Below are 22,031 nucleotides of genomic sequence, written 5' to 3'. Positions count from 1 at the left end.
CTCCCAGTGGGATGTTGTGGCCAAAAGGACTGATGCGAGCCTGGGATGCATTAACAGGGGCTCTTGAGGTGGAGAAGAGATGGTATTTTACCTCTGTGTTTGGCACTGGTCTGACCGCTGCTGGACTCCCGTGTCCAGTTCTGGTGTCCACAATACAAGAAGGATGTTGGTGAACTGGAGAGATTCAGAGAAGAGCCACGTGAATAACTAAAGGATGAGAAAACAAGCCGTTTAGTGATTGAGTTCCTTGAGTCTATCTATTTAGCTTAAGAAAAAGAAGGTTAAGGGGTGACTTGATGACAGTCTAAGTACCTACATGGGGAACAAATATTTGATAATAGGCTCTTTAATTGAGCAGAGACCGGTCTGACACAATCCAATGGCTGGAATTTGAAGCTAGACAAAAATCCAACTGGAAATAAGGCGTCATGTGTTAACAGTGAAGGTAATTAACCCTTGGAACAATTTACCAAGGGTGATGGTGGAATCTCCATCGCTGGCCATTTTTAAACCAAGCTTGGATGTTTTCCTAACAGATCTGCTGTAGGGATTATCTGGGGGAAGTTCTGCAGCCAGTCAGACTTGATGATTATAACAGCTCCTTCTGGCTGTGGACTCTATGAGTCAGTGGGCCAGATCCCCACCTGACCTATATCTGCATAGCCCCGTGGCAGTCGATTTAAACCAGCTGAGGATTTGGCCCAAGATATTAATTTAAACTGGGTGTGAGTGCACATTGTGAGACGCAAACCTTGGGTAAGCTGTTGCCTTTCCCTGTCCATTCTCAGGCTCTCTCGTTGAAGGTGATGTAGCACCAGGACAGAGCAAAAGCTCAGTTCAGTTCACACTGTGAACCAAAGCTTAATGGCAACAAATGGATCAGGAACCACCACCAACCATTCATTCTGTTATCAAAGCAATCATTCAGAATCTACCAGCCCCAAGGAATCCAACAACATCCCCACAAATACCTTGCACGTATGCTCTCAAGAAAGTTAAAATATAATAAACTTAAAAATGAAAACACATCAGAAGATTTGCTGCTGCTTTGTACAGGCCTTTGCTCTGATAAGAAACACTTCTCATGCTGTCAAATGATAGGAGACGCATGTGCATCCATCACATTTCAGCTTTGCCTGCACTCCCCAGTGTGGTTGATCAGCTGCACATTTGAGGCCTTCTGATGGTCTTACTCATCTGTCAAAAATTTTGGTCTGATACCACCTCCGTGTTCAGATTTACTCAATCAGATGCGTAGATAAGGGCAGACAGGGCGGGTTCAGTGTCAGTGATAATTTTACCTCCTAATCTGCTGCACAAGCCATAAATGAAATTTTAAAAAACAGTTAAAGGTCACAAGTGAAGTGAGCACCGGGTGTGTGGGCTTAAGTCCCAGTGTTGAACAACGCAAATGACAAAAACACTCCCTGCTGGCACACACTCAACTCTTAACATCTCATAACAAAAGCTACATTGTCTGTGTTTGGGTGATTCTTCTCCATGCAGCTCCAGCGTGTGGTAGGTTATCTGTGCCTGCATTATTTCATTTCTCAAAAGTTCAAATAGCTGCTTGAAAGGTTACGAAAATACAAACCTGACAAATAAATGCATGACACCCCTTGGGGGGGAATGTGTTTTCCTTTGTCTATGAGAGCCCGTGACACGCTGCTCTGTGTCAGGCGAGAGGGATCTCTGACGTTATTAATATTATTGTTGTTTACATGGCCCTCGCACGTACAAGGTGCCTGACAAAACCCAGGCTGTGCCCCCAAAAAGCGGACAGCCTAACCCAACCAAGTACAAGGCAGGAGGAGGGAAGACTGTGGACAACACCAAGGAGAGACATGCCACAGGAGTCTTCAGGCAAACAGTGGGTTTTGCGGTGTCCTTGGGAAGGAGACGGCACACAGCAGACCAGCCATGGCACGCACGCCGGGGTAATGGGCAGCATGAAAGAAGGCGCGAGTGAGAAAAGGAGAAGACGGGAAGAGGCAGAGATTGGAGGGCACAGGGAGGAAGTGGGAGAGTGTGGAATGAAGGCGGGAGGAGATGTAGAGTGAGATGAGATGGTGCCTAGCCTCAGGCAGGGGCAGGAAGCCACTTACAGGGCGATGTGACTACAGCAAGGAAAGGGCAAGGTCACTTTGGTGCTGGTATTTTGGAGAGACTGTAGAGGAGAGAGATGAAGAGGAGGCCTGAGAGCAGGTCGTTAATGCAACCAAAGCCAGGGATCTCCAAGTATGGGGAAAGACGCTGGTGGTAGGGATGGATTTTCATGATACTTATTGGATTGAGGTTCACATACTCAGCTGATGGGTCTAATATACTTATTAGGGCAAAACACTCAGTGTAGCGATCAGTTACTCACAAGCGGGAAGCTTATCGGGACAATCACATCACAGTTGCCTCCAGAACGAAACAATACAACTTCAACTTCTCTTTGTTATTCAGACTTACTTATACCTTCTTGTTCTCTTTTCTTATACATATGAATTAGTCTCATTTCCAGGTTAACTCTCCATCAGTACAGGCTTAGTACTAGTCTAAACTGGTCTTTTCTAGCTTTTCAGTTACTTTATCTTTCCCTGTTCTCACAAACCCGATTACTCTGCAATTTCTGACAGGTGCACAACACTCAACAGGATTATTCTGCAATTTCTTATTGTGTGCAGTTCTACTCACGCTTATGCTGCCAAAAGTGATCAGAACAAACTCTTAAAATCCACAGCAGGTTTCTGTTCAGCCTAAATATGCCGTCGCTCCAAACAATGTCCCGGAGTATAAAGGGCCAGATGTAGCCAGAGCCATGGCATATGGTGGAGAGAAGGAGGGAAAAGAGTGGCTAACGCAGCACTCAGCTGGTGAGCTGGGGCAGATAGGTGATCTGACGATGACAGAGAAAAAAGGGAGCAGAGAGGGGTGAGGAAGAAAGATGAGAAGTCCGGAGAGCCAGCCGGAGACATGAGGCTGAACAGAGGGGTGGAGGTCGGGGTATATTTGGGTACCATCAGCTCAGAGGCGGCAGCTGAAACCATGAGAGCTGATAAAGTTGTGTAACGAGAAAGCAAAAGGATAAGTTGTGGGGTACATGGTGAGAACACTGAGGACCCCCCACAGAGCAAGGAGAAGAGGGATGAAGAAAGGCCAGCAGCACAGAAGGAAAGCCAGAGCGTACAGTCACAATGTCTACACACTCTACATACGGAGCCAAGTTCAAGGTCTTGGGCCTTATCTTCCTGGCACTCCATGGCCTGGACCAGACAGGATATCTAAAAGAGCCTAAAGCTCCAGGCTGACAACTCCACTCCTCTGGTGCAAGTGAGCTCCCTACAGTAAGGGTAAAGACCGTATTTGCAGGAGTCAGAGCTTTCTCCGGGGCCAGTCCCAGGCTGTGCAACTAACTCCCCACAGAACTCAGGACCGGGCCAGACCGCCCCACCTGCCACTCCATGTGCCAGGTGAACTTGGCCAGTGTTGCCTTCTTGAATGGAAACACCCAGCAAGCTGCAGCTGAGCAGGAGGAGGGGAACGCGACCCAAACAAAGCACTCCATCGCCCACCCACGTCTCCCCGAGGGAAAGCGCGACCCACATGTCACAGGTGTTAGTCTGGTCACTTAAGGCAGTTATGGAAGCGGCTCGGACACTACAGTGATGAGCACAGTATGAGGAGTTACAGAGAATAGAATAGTCTCCGTAACAGAATTTTGGAAGGCCGCCGTCTCTCCTGTTGCAGGATGACAACTGGTCCGTGCACAAAAGCCCGGCCTTGGATTTAAAAATTCTACTGACTCCGTTATCGGGGCCTTCATAGCCTCTAGATGGAGGGCACACCCCGTGGCGACTAGCTCCACAGCACAACAAGCAACGGGTGCCAGTGCTATGTGGAGCATTGAAGGGGTTAAGCAATGGCTGCCAGCTGTCCATCACTGCTAGCCTCATGGGGCAGTGACCAAATCGTAGGCAGTCCGGCCTAATGGTTGGATCAACAGTCTGGTTTACCAGGAAGCACTGACTCCAGCCAGGGCGGGGCCCTGGAGCGAAGCGAACGGTGAGAGCTGAGAGTTAGAAGCCAAAGGGCTAGCCGGAGACGCTGTCAGGAGGCAGAGCTGAGGGTTGGAGCCAGGGCAGAGTTGGGTGCAGGATCGGGCTGGGCTCAAGACAGCAGAGCCGGGATGGAACCAAGCCCCCCTGCAGGCAAAGAGCCCCCTTAGCAGCCACTGAGCTACTGCAGCTCCTGAGCCTGCATCAGCCTGCTGACTCCTGAAGCCAAGTAGCTTCCAGCTGCGGCCCTTAGGTTACCAGGAGACTGGCTCTTCTGGATCCGGAAGACGCTCCCGCTCCCAGGTCCTGCATGGGATCTGAACCACCTCTCTCCTCCTCCACTGCCCAGGAGACCCTGGCTCTCAGTCCCCACTGTAAAAGCATTCAACACTATCCCTCATTAGAAGCGACCCCACAACACTGCAGCCCCCATGAATCCCTCTCGTGCCGTTCTTAGCTCCCCCAGGCCAGCCAAGGAGCACAGCCAGAGTTCTGCAGCAGGCGCATGGAGAACTGTTGACATAGCTTATGTTACTGCCGTAATACGATGTGAGGTGCTGAAGAGATCATAGTGTACAATGCTATTAATCCTCGGGTGCCTATGATCCGAGGCAGCATTCCTAACATGGTAAAAGCTTCAGCCTTCACATCCTGGCTAAGTGGTACCAGGGCACACGGTTAAGTGAGTGTGCACAGGGGCCAGGTAACGGTCTGGGTCTTTGCATGCTAAGGTGAGGAAAATCAATCTGAAAATCCACAATTTATCCCCAGCCAGAAGAACTGCTGCACTCGCTCACGGAGTACTGTGCCAGCAGTGACTCCCGGGCACTGGAGTTTGCAAGAGAAATCTTAAGGCAGGAGACGCTGGTTTGGAACATCACTGTTCTGCTCTGAAAGTGACACAGAGAACTCCAGTGCAAGAGAAAAGGGGATTGTGGATGAACTGGCCACAGTAAACGTATTTCCCCAGTTTGGAAAGACATGGAAAAAAGCAGCCTTGCTTACGTACTACCGACAGAAAGCACGTTTGTTCCTGTTGTCTAGGGACAATGTTTTTCCAGGACAGAATCCGAGTAAAAAAAGTGACACTCCTAGCAGTGACAGAGGGCAGTGGCAGCTTAAGGCGCCTGCCATGCCAATGCCACTGACACAAGCCTGACAAGCAACAAACTTGTTTAACTTCTGGCCCAGACTGTCTAATTTAGTTCACGGATCACCCTTTTCTGTCTTCCAGGAGCTCGTTTCTAGAGCCAGGTGAACAAATGGTCTTTCAGTTCACTGGCCAGTTCTGAAAAGTTGGAAAAAAACGTGGGCTGGGTCGGACCAATACCAAAAACTCCAAAAAATGTCAGCACGTCATAAAAGGTCGATAAAATTTTCATTTGGGGGCAAACGAAACATTTTGCTCCACCCAAAAAGAAACATTTTGTTTCGTTTCCAGGCACTTTTAAAATGGAAAGCAAAAATGCCTCCTGATAGCCTTTAGCTCCTTGGCTATGGCACTGAGCCAGGTTCAAGTCCCTGTTCCAATGACTATTTAATTATTTCTAGACAGTGGAACAGCTTCCACAGGAAAAATTCCTGCCCCGGAATAGCTAGTGGCCCACTGAGTAGGCAGGGTGTGCTCCTACGATGCGAGAGACTCCGGTTCAGTTCTCCTCTCCATATCAGGCAGAGGGAGAAACTGAACCCAGCTCTCCCATATCCCAGGGGAGCGCTCTCACCATTGGGATAAACGGTTACTTTGTGAATGGTGCCTAACTCCCCTTGAGAATCTAGCTTGAAAACCATTTGGGCTGAAAATATTCAGCAAATTCAGGTTAAATTCACAGCTAGTTTCAGGTTGACCAGACCTGCATTTTTCAATAAACAAACTATTCACAATTTTTTTTTGCCCAACTCGAGTCATGGCAACCAATTTTCCATGATTGTCATTGAGCTATTTTGAATGAGAAGGCTCTTGAAAAACACTCAGACCTAGTCCACACACTGGTTTTGTGCCAGAGTCGTTATTTCAGGGTGTGATTTTTTTACTGAAATAATTATAGTGGAACAACCCTAGTTTGGAGACAGCTATATCAGTATTAAGTTGCCCTGTACCAGTATTATTATTCCACTAATATAAAGTACTTTTATACTGATATAGCTGAATCCACAAAAGGGGGGTCGTACAGCTTTATACCAGGATAATTAAAGCCAGGCAGCTCGCGCTGTCTCCCTGCACAGGTGTGAATTTCACTATGAGCACATGATTCAGAAGCACCATGAAGAATCGAAAAACAGCTTCAAGCTAGGCAACTGCACCAGTGCCCTGCTCCTAGCATGCATCCTGGCTTGCAGTCTCGCTGGTAGAGTGTCTCACAATGTTAAGTTTCGTGTGCTTTAATTTCAAAACTATAGTTTTTCAGGAGCTTGTCCAGTCACTGTAAAAACAGCTCATAATGGAAGCATGAATGAAAATAATAGAGGAAGGGTTATATATACACCTCTTCTTTACCGTTTTCAATATCTTAAACTGTTACATTTCTAAGAAATTGCTATTTAATACTGTCAAATGACATTTACTGAATAAGCCATCAATATTTACCAATAAGATATCAGTATTGAATAAAAAAGAGCAATTGCAGGTGAGCAGCAGGCAATCATCGCTAATTAGCAAGTTAACCCTGATTATTAACAACCTAATAACGATGAGAGGTTTCAGAGTAGCAGCCGTGTTAGTCTGTATTCGCAAAAAGAAAAGGAGGACTTGTGGCACCTTAGAGACTAACCCATTTATTTGAGCATAAGCTTTCGTGAGCTACAGCTCACTTCATCCACTGAATGCATCTGATGAAGTGAGCTACAGCATCACGAAAGCTTATGCTCAGATAAATTTGTTCAACTCTAAGGTGCCACAAGTCCTCCTTTTCTTTTTAATAATGATGTGTGATTCATACTTAATAACAATAAGTGATCAATAGATGCTAATGATGAAATCCCACTTAAATATGACCAAACACAAGTTAATAATGAGCAATCAGTACTTAATAATGAGTAATTACAATAATGACTTCATGACTAATTAGTCCTGGTTGCTAATTTTAATTATCACTAAGATGAGCAACTGCTACCAATCAGTGCATGGCTACTAGTTAAGGGCTCATTGCTGGTCAGTCAGATGTAAAAACTACCTTCCATTAACTTTGTATTGTAAAAATTAAAGGATGGATTCTGCTCCCAGTGACATAGATGTCGACCAAGGGTTAAATTAGGGAATCTGCTCCCAGTGACATAGATGTCGACCAAGGGTTAAATTAGGGAATTTGGGGTAATAGGGTGAGTATCGGAAATGCCTGCAAAGGGAAACGGCATTGAAAATGATTTTTGAGACGCCATCGCAATGCGGGGAGGTACCAGAGATTTGAAGCGGAACAATGTAGCTTTGAATTTCAGACAAGGAAAGAAGGAAAACTGAGTGTGGCAATTACCACCCCCAAAGCCTAACTGCCATTCCAGCAGCAAATAAGACAAGAAAAGAAAATCACTCAGCCTATAAACTATAACCGACCCAAGAGCAAAAAGCAGCGACCTCTGCTCAGTGCCTTCGCCCTCTGCTGCTTGCAGCCTTTGTGCCACAGGGATTCCAGGGGCTGAAGCAGCAGGGATCATGTGCAGAGGGTCCTATGTCCTGCTAGCCCCCCTGGCCCCCCAAGCCTGTCCTCCTAGACAGAAGCCGGGGCAGCTCTAGCCCTGCCTTGACGCCCCCAGTGGCAGAAGGTGGTATTGCACCCCATGCAGGACATCATCACACTTGTGGCGTTTTTGTTGGGTCTCCCCGTTACTCCTCATGATCAGATCCCTGCTTCTAAGAAATCTCTTGGAATTCCACAGCTCCCTGAAGATCACCCCTAAACGCAGGCATTGTTGTGTGATGTGACAAGGTTTCGTATTTTTTGGTACAATGTGCTGAAATCGGTTTATGCAAAACTTTGTTCTTCACGGGGATGGAATAGAGGACCCACACAAACCCTGTGCACCACTGAAGTCCCAGGGAAGCCCTATTAAAGTGCTATGCAGGCCTTGTATAGATCCTCTCAACTGGGGTGAATTTCACCCTCAGTGCACATGCTTCATTCCCAGCAACAAGGACAGCTCCATCACTTTCTAGCTGTGACCGTCTGAGCAAGCCATCACCTTGGCCAACACACCAAGGACTGAGGTGGGGACCTCCAGAGCTAAAAACATGAGCTACTACAGATTGAGCTAAAGCTTGTTAGTAAGAGCTGTAACAAACGAATATCCTCTGTGGATTGGCCCAGAAGGAGCCCGATAACCCACACTCAACCAGTGGGTTCCACAAATGTTCTGAAAGACACTTCATACTCCATTCTCACTAACCAGTATGCTAAAATGCATTCCTTCAGCTCCATACGTAGTCAAAGTTACATTTATTACTTTAACAGGCACAGTTACTTTGCTCAACTTGCGGTTCATACTTTCTGTAACCTTTTTCCTGATGACATGAAAGATTTATTGCCTTGATGGTTTGCACCACAAACTATACTGTACATTTTTACAATATATTTTAAGCTTCATTAGTACTGAAAAGTAAGCAGTGTTCACATTTATGCAACCACATTTGAAGCCTAACACACATTTTTTCTACCCAATAATCCCCATTTTGAATCTAGCCCATAAGTATTCACAGCTTTACTGACCGTTATATTCATAAACCCACTAACACGCTTAAAAAGAAAACTGTGAACATGACATAAAACTATATCCAGCTGGAGACTATAAGGTTGTAACTCTATTGAGGATTTCTATCAACATCATCATCTATATGAATAAAGTTCAAATAGTTTGTGCATGTTATAAGAACTCTCAGATCACAGCGTCGCTATATGGACACGGGCAGCCTCATGAATTAGCCGACTGCTAATGCTACACATCCCGACGCAAGAAAATCACAGTTGAACCCAAAGCCCTGCCTCTTGATCCATTGGGCTAGCAGGGGCTAGGAAAGTCTCCTTTAATTATCCTGTATTGGTGGCACTTATGAAGAAGTAGCATTAATGGGCTCCAAAGTAGAACTGGGCAAATAACTGATTTTTTGGTGCGGCTACCAAACTGCAAAATCCATTTGGGGTCAAAATGAAATATTTTAGGTTTTTATTGCCAAAACAAACAAAAAAAATCATTTTGGGGTTGAACGAAACATTCTGTTTGCTCTAAAATTTGACATTTTGTTTAGTTTGGGGGGGTGTTTTTTATTATTTTGTATTTTTACGTTAAATGTAAAGAAATTTCAAAACGACAAGTAAAAATATTTCATTTCCAGAATGTCAAAACAAAACATTTAGACTTCCTTGGAAATCTGCCAACCTGCCTTTTTTTTTCCAGCTGAAACTATTTGCCAAATCAGCCCGAATTGACAAACCGTTTTGGTCAATCCAAAATTGTATTTTTCGGGGAACAAATTGCATTTTTCAGGGAACATTTTTTTGCACAGCTCTACTCCAGGGAGAGTCCCAAGCTGTCCACCATGGTGAGAAGCTATGTGCACAGAAATTAGGATAATCTTTGATCCTAATTGGTGTCTCCACTAGGGCAAAAATAGACCACAATAATATGCCCATTCTGGATATTTTGTATTTTACATACAATTGGTTTCCACAAAACCAGGCAGCTAACGTCAACATTTTACTCAAGAAATCATGTAACTTTCTACCTTTTTCAGAAAGCAGACCAGACCTGCCTGTCCGTTCCTGTTGCTTTATGACACAAAGGATCAGCGGCCTTCTCAAGGCCAGGCTGGGGCCAATCTAACTTCCCCAAACAGGAGGAACCGCTACAGAGAGCCACTGCGCCTATCCCAATGAAGGTGGGCAGAGATCATGCAGAAAGGGGTGAGGAAAGGGTACCGATGTAGAACTGGCTCAGGGTATGTCCTTCCCGGAGCAGGGGAGAACAGCATGCAAGTTGTGGCTCTAAATCCCACCATGCTTCCTGGGCATTACACCAACATGCTTCTCCGTACAGTTGTTGGATCCTGAAATGACACACCCAACCTTCTAAATATCCCCTCAGTGTCCGGGAATCTCTGGGTCTAACAGAAGGGGAGCCCCGGAGGGGTGGGAGCCTCGGAGCCCGGAGAGGGATAAACAATACTCGAGTAGTACTTTGCTCGTAGTTCTGAGTCCTATTGAGAGGCTTAGGGTGAAGCCCTAGGACCTGCTACCCTGGAAAGAAGAGTGTGATTTCGTTATTCTGTGGTGACATGGGCTTTCCTAGAGGATCTGGCCCACTCTGTTTATCTGATCTCCCATTGAATCTGCTCCTCAGACAAAACAGCCAGGGTGGGTTCATTCTGAGACGCTCCGATTTTGTGTATTTTATTCAGCTGTGAATCCCAAAGGCCCATAGTGCTGGTGTACATGAAAGCATGCTCCTAGGTCGATGGTGGCCCCTAGATGATGTTTTCTTTGGACAAGGAGTTGATGTACTGCTAAGCATATGTACAATGAAGTTTTTATGTTTAGTTGTACAACTCCATTCCTGACACACCTGCGGTAGCTGTGGTTTTGCTTTCTGATAGTCATTTCCCCACAGCGATACTGCATCAAAAGCAGCAACCTGTCAAAAATGGAATGGGACATGTATTGTCTTGGGAAAATGTTTTGTGGTCTGTTCTCTTGTCAATGAGCAGCAGTCATAACAACTGCAATACCTGTGGATAGGTGCATGCATCTGTGGGATAGCACAAACTCTTTATCTACCAAGGGAAAAATCCCTTCAAATGCAGCTTGGAAGTTAATTTCTCTTTCGGTGCCTAAGGTGGGACTTTCAAAAGTGCTGCTCCCCGTGAGGTCTGGTAAAACTCCCATTATGGTTACGATACTGCCAGGGCCCCCGCCTGAGACTGGGGTCCCACTGTGCTAGATGCTGACCAAACACAGAGCAGAAAGCAGTCCTTGCTCTGAACAGCTTACAATTTAGACAGCCAAGAGCTGCAGGGTGGGAGGGGGGAAGCTAGGCAATGAATGGGATGGGTGGAAAATGGCATGTTAGTGCCATCCGTCCTTTTGTTGATTTGTTTCTTTAATTTGGGAGGGTGTAAGGGAGGGATTTGGCTGAACTGAGAGCTGGAAAGAGAGGGGGACATCAGACAATCATGACAGGAGAGAAAGCACCTGAAAAAGGCATTGGATACTGATGACAGCCAAAGACCCCTGCTGTAGCTGCTTCTCCCTGCTCCTGCTGGCTCTGTCTCTGGGGCCCTTCCCACAACTTTCTTACCTCATCTTAGCTGGCTGTGGGGGTTACATGGACCCTGGCAGCACTGAGATGGGAAGGTTTCCCCTGCTTAGTTCCCTGAATTGCAGCTCTAAGACAACCTCTGCCATGGATTGATGACCAGCGCCATAACACGGAGACACTTACGTTGTTTAGATTAGGTTTATGCTCGTGAGGATGGTTTGGGTTAGGAATTGAATTTATTGCAAGCACTGTTAGATCATTGGCTTTACCTGTTATATTATTGAGAATATCTGTTTTGCATAATTTCAGCATGGGTAGGAATACAGTTCTTATTTGTTTCAAGAAAATAAAACCACCTGAATATTGCTTGCTAGAATGGAGTGTGGTTTTACTGTCTGATTAGGACAAAGATGAGAAATTAGTCACTTAACGGTGAATCAACACAAAGGGAGTTGTAAAAGCAGTGACTGTGACGCTGGTGGACTACGTGCTAGCTCTTGCCAAGGCTGTAGGTGTCAGCTGAGCACTGACAAACTCACAACTGGAAGCCAGACCAGCTCACCTGTATGTTCGTATTGTTCAAGACGGGTGTTAGACTTGTAAGGGTGTGTGTAGACTCTATAATGTGCTTGTAAATTGCTGCATGCATTAATCTCACTTGTGATGTCGGTATCGCACGCCGTAAGTATAAGGCAGTGGTTCCCAAACTCGTTCTGCCGCTTGTTCGGGAAAGCCCCTGGCGGGCCGGGCCGGTTTGTTTACCTGCCGCGTCCGCAGGTTCGGCTGATCGCGGCTCCCACTGGCTGCGGTTCACTGCTCCAGGCCAAAGGGAGCTGCTGGAAGTGGTGGCCAGTACGGCCCTCAGCCCACGCCACTTCCAGCAGCTCTCTTTGCCCTGGAGCAGCGAACCGTGGCCACTGGGAGCCGCGATCGGCCGAACCTGCGGACGCGGCAGGTAAACAAACCGGCCCAGCCCGCCAGGGGCTTTCCCTGCACAAGCGGCAGAATGAGTTTGGGAACCACTGGTATAAGGTAATATGTAAGTTTTGCTTTATAACCCCACAAATGCCTGCTCTGAACTTGTGAACCCAGGCAGGAGGAGTGGCTCCCACGCCTGTCGAGAAAGACTATCAAAACTAAGCGAGCCATTGTGAAGCAGCATGATACAAAGACTTGGCTAATGGCCCTCTCACGTGGGTGAAGGTGCTACGTGCAGGGAAGCTCATCCCATCAGCTTGAATTCTGGAAGAAGGAAATAAAGATAGCTGACATGAAAATTCTTCTTCTCTTTTGCTGTTTGGACTCTCACAGGGCTGGACCTAGGAAACAAAAGCAGAGATCCCCAGGGGCAGCCTGGTTTCGCCCTACAAAACATGCAGTGCTGACAGATTGCTACATCTCTGTCACCTTTTGGAACCATAGACTGTACATGTGTTCCCAGCTTTAACCTGTAAATAACTCTCATTTCTTTTTCCTAGTTAATAAGTCAATTTACTATAGGATTGGCTAGAAGCATTGTCTTTGTTGTGAGAGCTGATGTACAAATTGACCTGGGGTAAGTGACTGGTCTCTTGGGACTGGAAGCAACTTGAATATTTTGGGAATATTAGTGATAGACTGGAAAGCCCAAGGGGACCATCTGTGACTCCATGGCAAGACTGTCATAGTGCGTCAAGCATTGACACTTGTTACTGGGTTGGGGAAATCTAATATAGAACATACCACCAGTTTGGGGTCTCTGCCCTGCTTTCTGACAGCCTGTCCTGAGGTTGGCACTCACAGTCGTTAACCACTCCAGACAGCATGACAAGTGACTATTTTAGCAGCTGAAACCAGTTTTTTACAAATCCACGGTCTAAAAAGTGTATTTTGAGACCTCAAGTGGAGGATAACAGACATCAGCCAATAGTGCAGTTTGAAAAGACAAAACAATGGTGTATATAGTGTGGATTTTGTTTGGATTTTTTTTTTCATTTTAAACACCTGTTATATGGTCAGAAACAACAGAAAAAAGATCACATGGAAAATCTATTGAGCCCCTGGAATTAAGATCTTTCCAGGGTTTCATGCAGAGTTCCCCAGAATATGTGATCACTTAAAAAAAATGAGTTGAGCAAATTTCTAAACATGCAACATTCACTATGTATGTACTAATATACTACCTCCCTCAAGAACTGACCCAAGCCTCTATCTGCCAGAAACAGCTGAGAAAGAAGATTTGATTTTTAAAAAAAATCTAGTAATAGCTTAAGCTGGGTGTCTTCAGGCATCGCAGTACTAAAGCATATTTCTTACATTATGCATCACACGATTGTACCATGTGCTAAAATGTATACTTTGGTTGATTAAAGTTGTATATATTACATATCCATAACTGGGAACATATTCCAATGGATTTCAGGCCTCAAAGATGCAGACCTTCCTGCAGTTTGTCCATGCCCTAGCTGCTTCCAGAGAGGTCACTGCTCCTGGCTCTCCCTGCAGCTACTCCTGGAAAGCACTTGAAAACTACAAATAATCCAGCACGCAGTGCCTGTGCACTGCGCGGGATTTCTTGCAGAGATGCCATTGTGATTCTAGCTGCACATTAAGGAGTTGGTTTTAATCGGTAAAGCCTTCTTCCTGGCTGTCCTGGAGAACACCCGTGGCCTTGCATTCTTCTCCAACAGACGAAAGCAGCTGAGCTGGCGGACCTGAGATTTAAATGCCAAGGGTCTACTGGTGCAGTATTTTCAGCTAAGCGTCCTCAGTTCTGGATTCCACCCCCTTCCCAATGGGTGTGTCACCTCAGGCCCGTCGCCCTCCAGCCGGGCACCCTACAAGGTCCATTTACTTGCTTGCCCCTTTCATGAGGGGACAAGCTGGAGACTTTGGGGGACTTTTTTGTGTGGGGGGATCATTCAAGTGGGATTCAGGAGAGGTCATTAGCCCCCAGTCCACTGTCAGCTCATGTCTTTGTTCATAATGGGCTTGGTCTGTGTGCTGAGGAAAGGCAAGAAGCACGCTTTGACCATCTCAACCATAAATCAAGCCCAGCTGAACTGCTGATTTGAAAATGACTCTCACATTGCCGAGAGCGGACACCTTTAACCTGCTCTGCACAAATCATCCCCACTTTCCACTCCACACTTCACCCCAGCATTGTGGATGGACGGGAACTGGCCCCTCATTAACAGTAAAGCAGTTTTATAGGCCACTCAGTAAATAGTGTTACCTTTGTCCTTGATCTCACCCATAACTCAGACAGCTCTCCTGGCTCTGGCTGTCCTTCCCCGGATCGAAACACTGCGATATTGTGTATACAGTGAATGAGAAAGAGATTTAATTTTACAATAGAAAGCCAGCTCGGATAATTCTGATACGAGCCATCTCTCACCCATCTGCCAGCCTCCCCACTGAGTCAAATGAGGGCACTTCTGCATTGTATTTCAGAGGCCGTCTGTCAGAAACTCAGCAATTTTCTCATCACCACATATCAATACACTGCATAGAGAGGTGTTTAGTAAACTACATTTTCATGTTACACCCTACTCTGAAACACGCCCACTGTTAACATGAATAAGAATGAAAAGCCATGATTTTATTCGACCCTAAAATTACCCCTCTCTAAAGGAGAACAGAAAGCCACCTTCCATTCTTGTGAATGGGAGTTACTCCAAAGTGTGCCCTTATCACGCACATCTAGAGCACCTGTCATTGGTCACTGCATTCAGAAATCATTTCACCCACAACCACAATGCATTCTCCTCATGGAATGTGGCATCTGTTTCATAGGGAACAAACCCATTACACAACAATTTAGTACCTTGGCAATGAATACGTGATCGTGACATAACTACAGGACCTCAGACTAAGCCCACTGAGGTCAAGGGGAATCTTTCCAGTGACTTCAAAGGGCTTCTCTGTCAATGTGCTCTCAATGTGCTTCACATCTGTGTCTTGACACAGAAGGCCAGAACACACCCATACTGGACCAGATCCTCAGCTGACTTGACTTTACAGTCAGGAGGTTCTTTTAACACAGTTTAATGCGCAATTTCCTATGTTTTTTAAAAAGCAAACTGAAAAAAAAAAAACCAAATTCTATCATGCGACATCAGCTTACCTCCCACCCTGGATCAACAGCCTTGGAACCTTTAGATCCACTGCACAGACTCTGCTGCTTGAGCTAATGCTCAAAGTAGTAGCCTAGTTTCTTCTACATGGACCAACAACTCAAGGACCGAGACACACACTTTGGCGGAGGGTTTCACATCTCTTTGCTGATGAGAATCAGCATCCTAGATTCTATTTCCGTTTCTGGGGGGCAGTGGAGCTGTAGGACCCTGAGACGTGGGAGGAGCTGCAGCCCAAGCCAAATGTCTGCACCCCAGTTAAACAGTCCCTTAGCCCAAGACCCATAATCCCGAGTCAGCTGGCACAGACCTGCTGCAGGTGTCTAACTGCAGTGTAAACATATCGTTCGAGTCTATTACTATAAAGCAGGTTTTCTAATACTTTAATCCTTCTCATGGCTCTTCTCTGACCCCTCTCCAATTTATCAACCTCCTCTTCTATTGTGGGCACCAGAACTGGACACAGTATTCCCGCAGCGGTCACACCAGTGCCAGACAAAGAGGTCAAATAACTGCTTTACTTCTGCTCGAGTTTCCCCTGTTTATACCTCCCAGGATCACATTAGTCCTTTTGGCCACAGCATCTCGCTGGGAGCTCACTTTCAGCTGATTATCCACCATCACCCCCAAATCTTTTTTTTTTTTAGAGTTGCTGCTTCCCAGGATAGAGTCCCTCCTGTAAATATGGCGACATTCTTTGGTCCTAGATGCACACATTTCCATTTAGCCCTATTAAACGCATATTGTTTGCTTGTGCCCAGTTTACCAAGCAAACCAGATTGCTCTGTATCAGTGACCTGTTCTCTTCATTATTTACCACTTCACCAATTTCTGTGTCACCCACAGACTTTACTGGTGATGATTTTATGTTTTTCTCCAGATCATTGATAACAATGTTAAAGAGCATAGGGCCAAGAACCAAGGTCCCTGCAGGACCCCTCTGAAAACCCAGTAAATGACAATTATCTATTTACAGTTAGAACATAAGAACAGCTATACTGGGTCAGACCAAAGGTCCATCTAGCCCAGTATCCTGTCTTCCAACAGTGGCCAGTGCCAGGTGCCCCAGAGGGAATGAACAGAACAGGTAATCATCAAGTGGCCCATTCCCAGCATCTGGCAAACAGAGGCTATGGACACCAGTTACATTTTAAGATCTATCAGTTAGCCAGTTTTTAATCAATTTAATGTGTGTCATGTTAATTTTATATTGTTCTAGGTTTTTAATCATAATGGTGTTTGGTACCAAGTCAAATGCCTTACAGAAGTCTAAGTATATTACATCAACACTATTATCATTATCAAGCAAAGTTGTAATCTCATAAAAAAAAATCAAGTTAGTTTGACAGGATCTGTTTTCCGTAAACCCATGTTGCTTTTCATTAATTACATTACCCTCCTTTAATTCTTTTTTTACCTGAGTCCTATATAAGCCATTCCATTATCTTGCCTGAGCTCAATGTCTGGCTGATAGGTCTATAAATCTCTGGGTCATCTTGTCTACCCTTTTTAAAAACTGGCACAGCATTAGCTGCCTTCCAGTCTTCTAGAACTTCCCCATGCACCAAGACTTATTGAAAATCAACATTAATGGCCAGTTGAGCTCCTCAGCCAGTTCTTTAAAAACTGTTGGATACAAATTATCTGGACCTGCTGATATAAAAATGTCTAACTTTAGTGGCTTCTGTTTAACATCCTCCAGAGATACTAGTGGAACGGAAAGAGTGTTATCCCCATATGATGAGACGACATCATCAGGTTTTCCCCAAATACCTAACAAATATTCATTGAACACTTCTGCTTCTTCTGCATTATTACTGATAATTCTACCATTTCCATCTAGTAATGGACCAATACCATTTGTCAGAATTCTTTTTGTTCCTAATATATTTTTAAAACCCTCTTAGTTTCCTTAACTCTGCTGACCATAGATTTCTCCTCATGTCACTTTGCTTCTCTTATCAATTTCCCACAATTCCCCGCTTCTGGTTTATATGAATTACTATCAACTTTCCCTTTCTTTCATTTGTTATATATATTTTATAGCTGCCTTCTCTTTACCTCTAAACCAGCTAGGTTTTTAACCTGTACAGCCATCTTTCTTGATTAGAGGATTGTTGCTTTTGGGGGGTATCAAGTAAGGTGTTCTTTAAAGATTCCCAATCATCATTTACGTCTTAAAAGATTCCCAATTATCATGCTTTGTCACTCTTTGGGGATGGCACATGCAGAGTCAGGTCAGTGCTTGAGAACTGTGGGTGGATGGAACATGCTCATTGGCTAAATTCTCCCAAGAGTTAATCTGCAAACTCTACAACAAGCCTCAATTGAGCTTGTGCAAACTGAGACTTTCAGAGGTTCATAACTCAGTCAAATTTGGGCAAATCTCCACCCAGATGGCAAAAGATGCATCTCTGACGCCAGGGTGATGCCCATGCCAAATGTCTAGTGCTTGCTCTAAAGCAAGGAGGCAGTAAAATTGCTCAATGAAACAGATGTAAGAAATTTTTAACAAAGGCAAAGCAATGTATTTCCTCCTATCCTCGTTCATGGAAAAGGCTGAACCTTTTAGCTGAAACTTAAAATCAGCCTGAAGTAAACACCCAGCATGGGACATTGCAGCCAGAAGCCATAAAGTCTGGCAAAGTTATGAACAACTAAAAACAGCGTCTTATAATGGAAAGTGTCAGGCAACTTTAACTATATGCATGGCTACCAGCTCCTGCTACAATACTAAGGGTAAGTGTTATGGGGACCTGGGGTACACTGGCCGAACCCTCAAGGATAGTTAGACAACTCACTCCCACTGATTGCAATAGGATCCCATTGTGCGGCAGTCTTGATGCTTTTAGCAGGTTTACAGTAGATTCCTAATCTCACCGATTTTGGTGTTTCATTTACTTTCATGACAATAGCCCAGATTTTTAAAGGTATTGCTACACTCAGTGTTGCAACGCCTAACTGATTTAAGAGTCTAAATATCATTTCCAAGGGGATTTTAAGCAAGTAGGCATCATCATATTTAGACTCCTAAGTGCCTAAATCCCTTTTGAAAATTAGATTTTGACTCCTAAATCAGCTAGGTGTCATGATACAGCTCCTAAATACCTTTAAAAGTCTGGCCAGAGTGCTTAGCCACAAGGTAAACCAGCTGCTAGCCACTAACTGTATTATCTGTTGAGCACTGACAACAGTGACAGATCCCAGCCTACTTGCAATACACAGCTAGACAAAGAAAGGGCAGGACACAATGGGAGACCCAGAGGTGTTGACTTAAAATGATGAGGTTTCTTCCTGGTGCTGTGTTTTACTCTGACAAAGGTCGGTGACTGTGAGGCTTGCAGAAGAACCAAGTCTGGTGGTGGTATCATTTCTGACTTTCAAATACTCATATTAAAAAAAGCAACTTAGCCCACAAAGCTTTATCTGCTACTTGATCACACAGTAAAATTTGACAAAAGGGTCCTGATTGTGACACTGTACCAATCTTTCTCTGCTGGCAGAGCGGTGCGTCTATCGTCCATTTACACCATAATATAACAGGGCTGCTTTTGTAGCTGCTTTGCTTTTCCCTCAGCATGGCACCCTTGCCGTGCACAGCTGAGATACAGCTAGCTGAACTGGGCTCTTTTTGTTTTGCCAAGGAACGAAGGAAAGTTATTAACTCTTATCTGCTAGCATCCAGCCTCAAAAATCCTTCCTCACTGGTGCTGTTTGAAAATCCTGTCTTTAGTGCCCACGAATGAATATCTTCACTGCAGTTCTGAGTAGATGAGCACCAGTCCAATTCACCCAAGGCAGCTTGTGTACAGGCAAACTCTTGTTTGCAGTTTTAACTGAAGAGAGACATGCCCAGGTTTTATTGTAATTAAAAACATCATTTCTCTCTTTGCAAACTTTGCATGCCATCAGATCCCGTTGTTCCAAGCATCTTTTATCTTTGTTACAAGCCAAATGAGTGACCCAATCCTGCACAAGTGAAGTCAGTTGAAGCTTGGCCATTGATTTGAATGAGTCCAGGATCAGCCTCCAAACAATAAATAATAAAGCAAGAACTTTGCAAAGAGCCCATGACATCACACCCACATGGTGACTCATTCTAGTTCCTAAGCTTTAAAGGAATGATCACTCGTATTTTGATTGAGGGGGAGGGAAGTAAATGTTCTTTTATATTTTAACACTGTTGGTTTGAAGTCCCAAGTGCTGCATATTTCAGGTTCCCAAAAAGAGGACACTGCCAGAGGCAGGGGAGCTGGGGAAGGGGAGTAGAGTTGGGGGTGCTGCAGGAAGGGGGTATAAGTACTGGGAGGGGTATTTGAGGATGCTGGAGGGGGTATCTGTGGTGAGTGTACTCACTGGAAGTGGGGGCAGTGTCGCTCCCCGTCATGTGGCTGGGTGACTGGTGCAAGTCCAAAATGCACGCAAGCCATCTGTCAGCGCCTCTCCACAGGACCCCCTCCAGAGACCTGGGAGCTGGAGTCTGGGTGGATGGGATCCAGCAGCTGTGGCTGCAGGGAAATGGACCAATCAACTGCGGGTGCAGGGGAGGGACCAATCGGGGCTCTTTCACAGCTGCAACATCTGCTATGCAAAGTCCCGGACATTGCCTGTTATTTGAGAAATCCACCCAGACAGAAGGCAGAGGATCGAAATAGAGGTGATGTCCATGAAAACCCAGATGCATGGAAACCCTGTGCTATCAGGTTAGGGACCAAAAGAATTGGAGAACAATTGTTCTTTTTCCTGTGACAGTGCAAGTCAGGTCGTCAAGGAATCTGTTTGTTTTTTTAGTAGTTATGGGCCAGGTCCCACACTGATCCCGCCCCCACCCAGTGCACTGCCACTGAAATACAGAGGGATTGGATGGGATGGAATTCAGGAGAGGATTCGAGCCCTTAATCTGAGACACAGAGACAGAGAGAGAGAGAGAGAGAGAGAGAGAGAGAGAGAGAGAGAGAAGCCAGTTTAAGGGATTTCATATGATATACCCATGTGAAACGCCCACTACTGTTATAAACCACACACACATAAACTGAGTGGAAGAAAATAGACCTCCTAGTTTATGCACACTCCTCTCAGTGGGCACCTGCAGGGGTACAGAGTTAGTAGAGGTACAGAGTGGAGAATTACAACAGCCATACTCTGGCCTCCAGGAAGTTGGCCAGGGAGGAAAGTGGGCATCCAGACCCCTGCTGGGTGAGAGCACATGGAGAGCTGGGGAAAAGCCAGGAGCCAATGGCTGCTGAGGGCATTCAGCATCTCCCAGAGGTGCTCAGCACCTGGCAGCATCACACACGAAAGGGGGCTAGACCACATCGTCTCAAAAGCGTTCATGGGTCCAGTGTCAAATGCTGCTAGCAATGGTTAAAGGGACTCCAGCAGCACGTTCAAGGATGAAGAAACCACACAACATGGTATGTGGAGAACAGAAGCTGTGCCCGGTGTGGAGAGTGGGTGCCGAGGACTCCCTGTGCAGGTGAAATAGTGAGTTTGTGTTGGAACCGAGCATTGGGTAGCAGCTGAGCTCTGCTTCCTAGGAACTGTGGCTTGGGGTTAGGGTTGAAATATCAGAGGTGAAAGCAGAGGCCTGTAGAAGACATGTTCTGCTGGGTAAATATCCTGATGTCTGCCTGCCTGCTCCACCACTCTGCACCCCCCACAGGGCTATTCTGTTGAGTTTTCTCAGTTTGTCCCATCAGGCCCCAATCCTGCAAAGCCTGACGCAAGTGCTGACCCTTATGCATGGAGAGGCATCGCACGGAAGCCAGGGGCCATTTTCACAATACATAAAGCTAAGCATGGATGTGTCTGCACTGCAATAAAAAACCCGCGGTAGCAAGTCTCAGAGCCCAGCTCCGCTGCCTTGAGCTGCGGGGCTAAAAACAGCAGTATAGACGTTTGGACACAGGCTGGGCCCCAGACTCTGAGACCCTTCCCCCGCATGGGGTCTCAGAGCCCGGGCTCCAGCCCGAACCCGAACATCTACACTGCAATTGTATAGCCCCACAGCCTGAGCCCAGCAAGCCTAAGTCAGCTGACCCAGGCCAGCCAGGTCTTTTATTGAGCAGACATACCTCACATGTCTAACTCTGTGCAGGATCAGGGTCTCCAACAGCATTCACCTTAGAGCAGTGACCACATATTCGTTTGAGTTCTGCCTGCCTGCAAAAAATACATGCATCATAAAGGAGAATGACGTAACAAATAATAGTGACCAGTGAGTACTGCTCATATCAGCTAGCGTGGGTTAGGTCACTAATCCGAAGTTATAAAAAGCAGGGAGATCACTTTTCAAATGAAGAACGCTAAAAACCCGTTTCTTGTCATAGAAATGAGAAGTTGTTGCTGTTGCGACTTTCCTAGTGGTTGTTGGTCTACAAAACTAGGAGCCCAGAAGGAACAGCGCACAGGCCCAAATGAAAGCAGTGACTTTTCCCAGTTGCACAGGCAAACTAATGCAACTCTTCTTCCTCATTCCCAGTCGATGATGATGTTTCGGAATAAGGAAGGCAGTAATGTTGATTTTCAATAAGTCTTCGAGTGCTGGGAAAGTTCCAGAAAACTGGAAGAAAGCAAATGTTGTGCCAATATTTTGAAAGGGTAAACGGGATGGCCCAGTTAATTATAGGTC

General features: G+C 45.7%; 1 long non-coding RNA gene across 2 annotated transcripts in view; it reads right to left on the bottom strand.

Moving 5' to 3' along the window:
* The window catches only part of LOC114019320, a 162,807-nt gene that overhangs the window by 94,077 nt on the left and 46,699 nt on the right, over window positions 1-22,031 (bottom strand). Inside the window, exons 3-4 of one of the 2 annotated variants that reach the window (XR_006290007.1) lie at window positions 21,475-21,562; window positions 92-207 (exon numbers count right to left, since the gene is read on the bottom strand). This is a non-coding gene — a long non-coding RNA (uncharacterized LOC114019320). The remainder of the gene's footprint in view (window positions 1-91; window positions 208-21,474; window positions 21,563-22,031) is intronic. The other variant, XR_005224980.2, reaches the window with a different exon arrangement.

This window comes from Chelonia mydas, chromosome 3 (genome assembly GCF_015237465.2).
Source record: "Chelonia mydas isolate rCheMyd1 chromosome 3, rCheMyd1.pri.v2, whole genome shotgun sequence".
Classification (NCBI taxonomy): domain Eukaryota; kingdom Metazoa; phylum Chordata; order Testudines; family Cheloniidae; genus Chelonia; species Chelonia mydas.
This window is presented reverse-complemented; position numbering and strand designations above follow the sequence as displayed.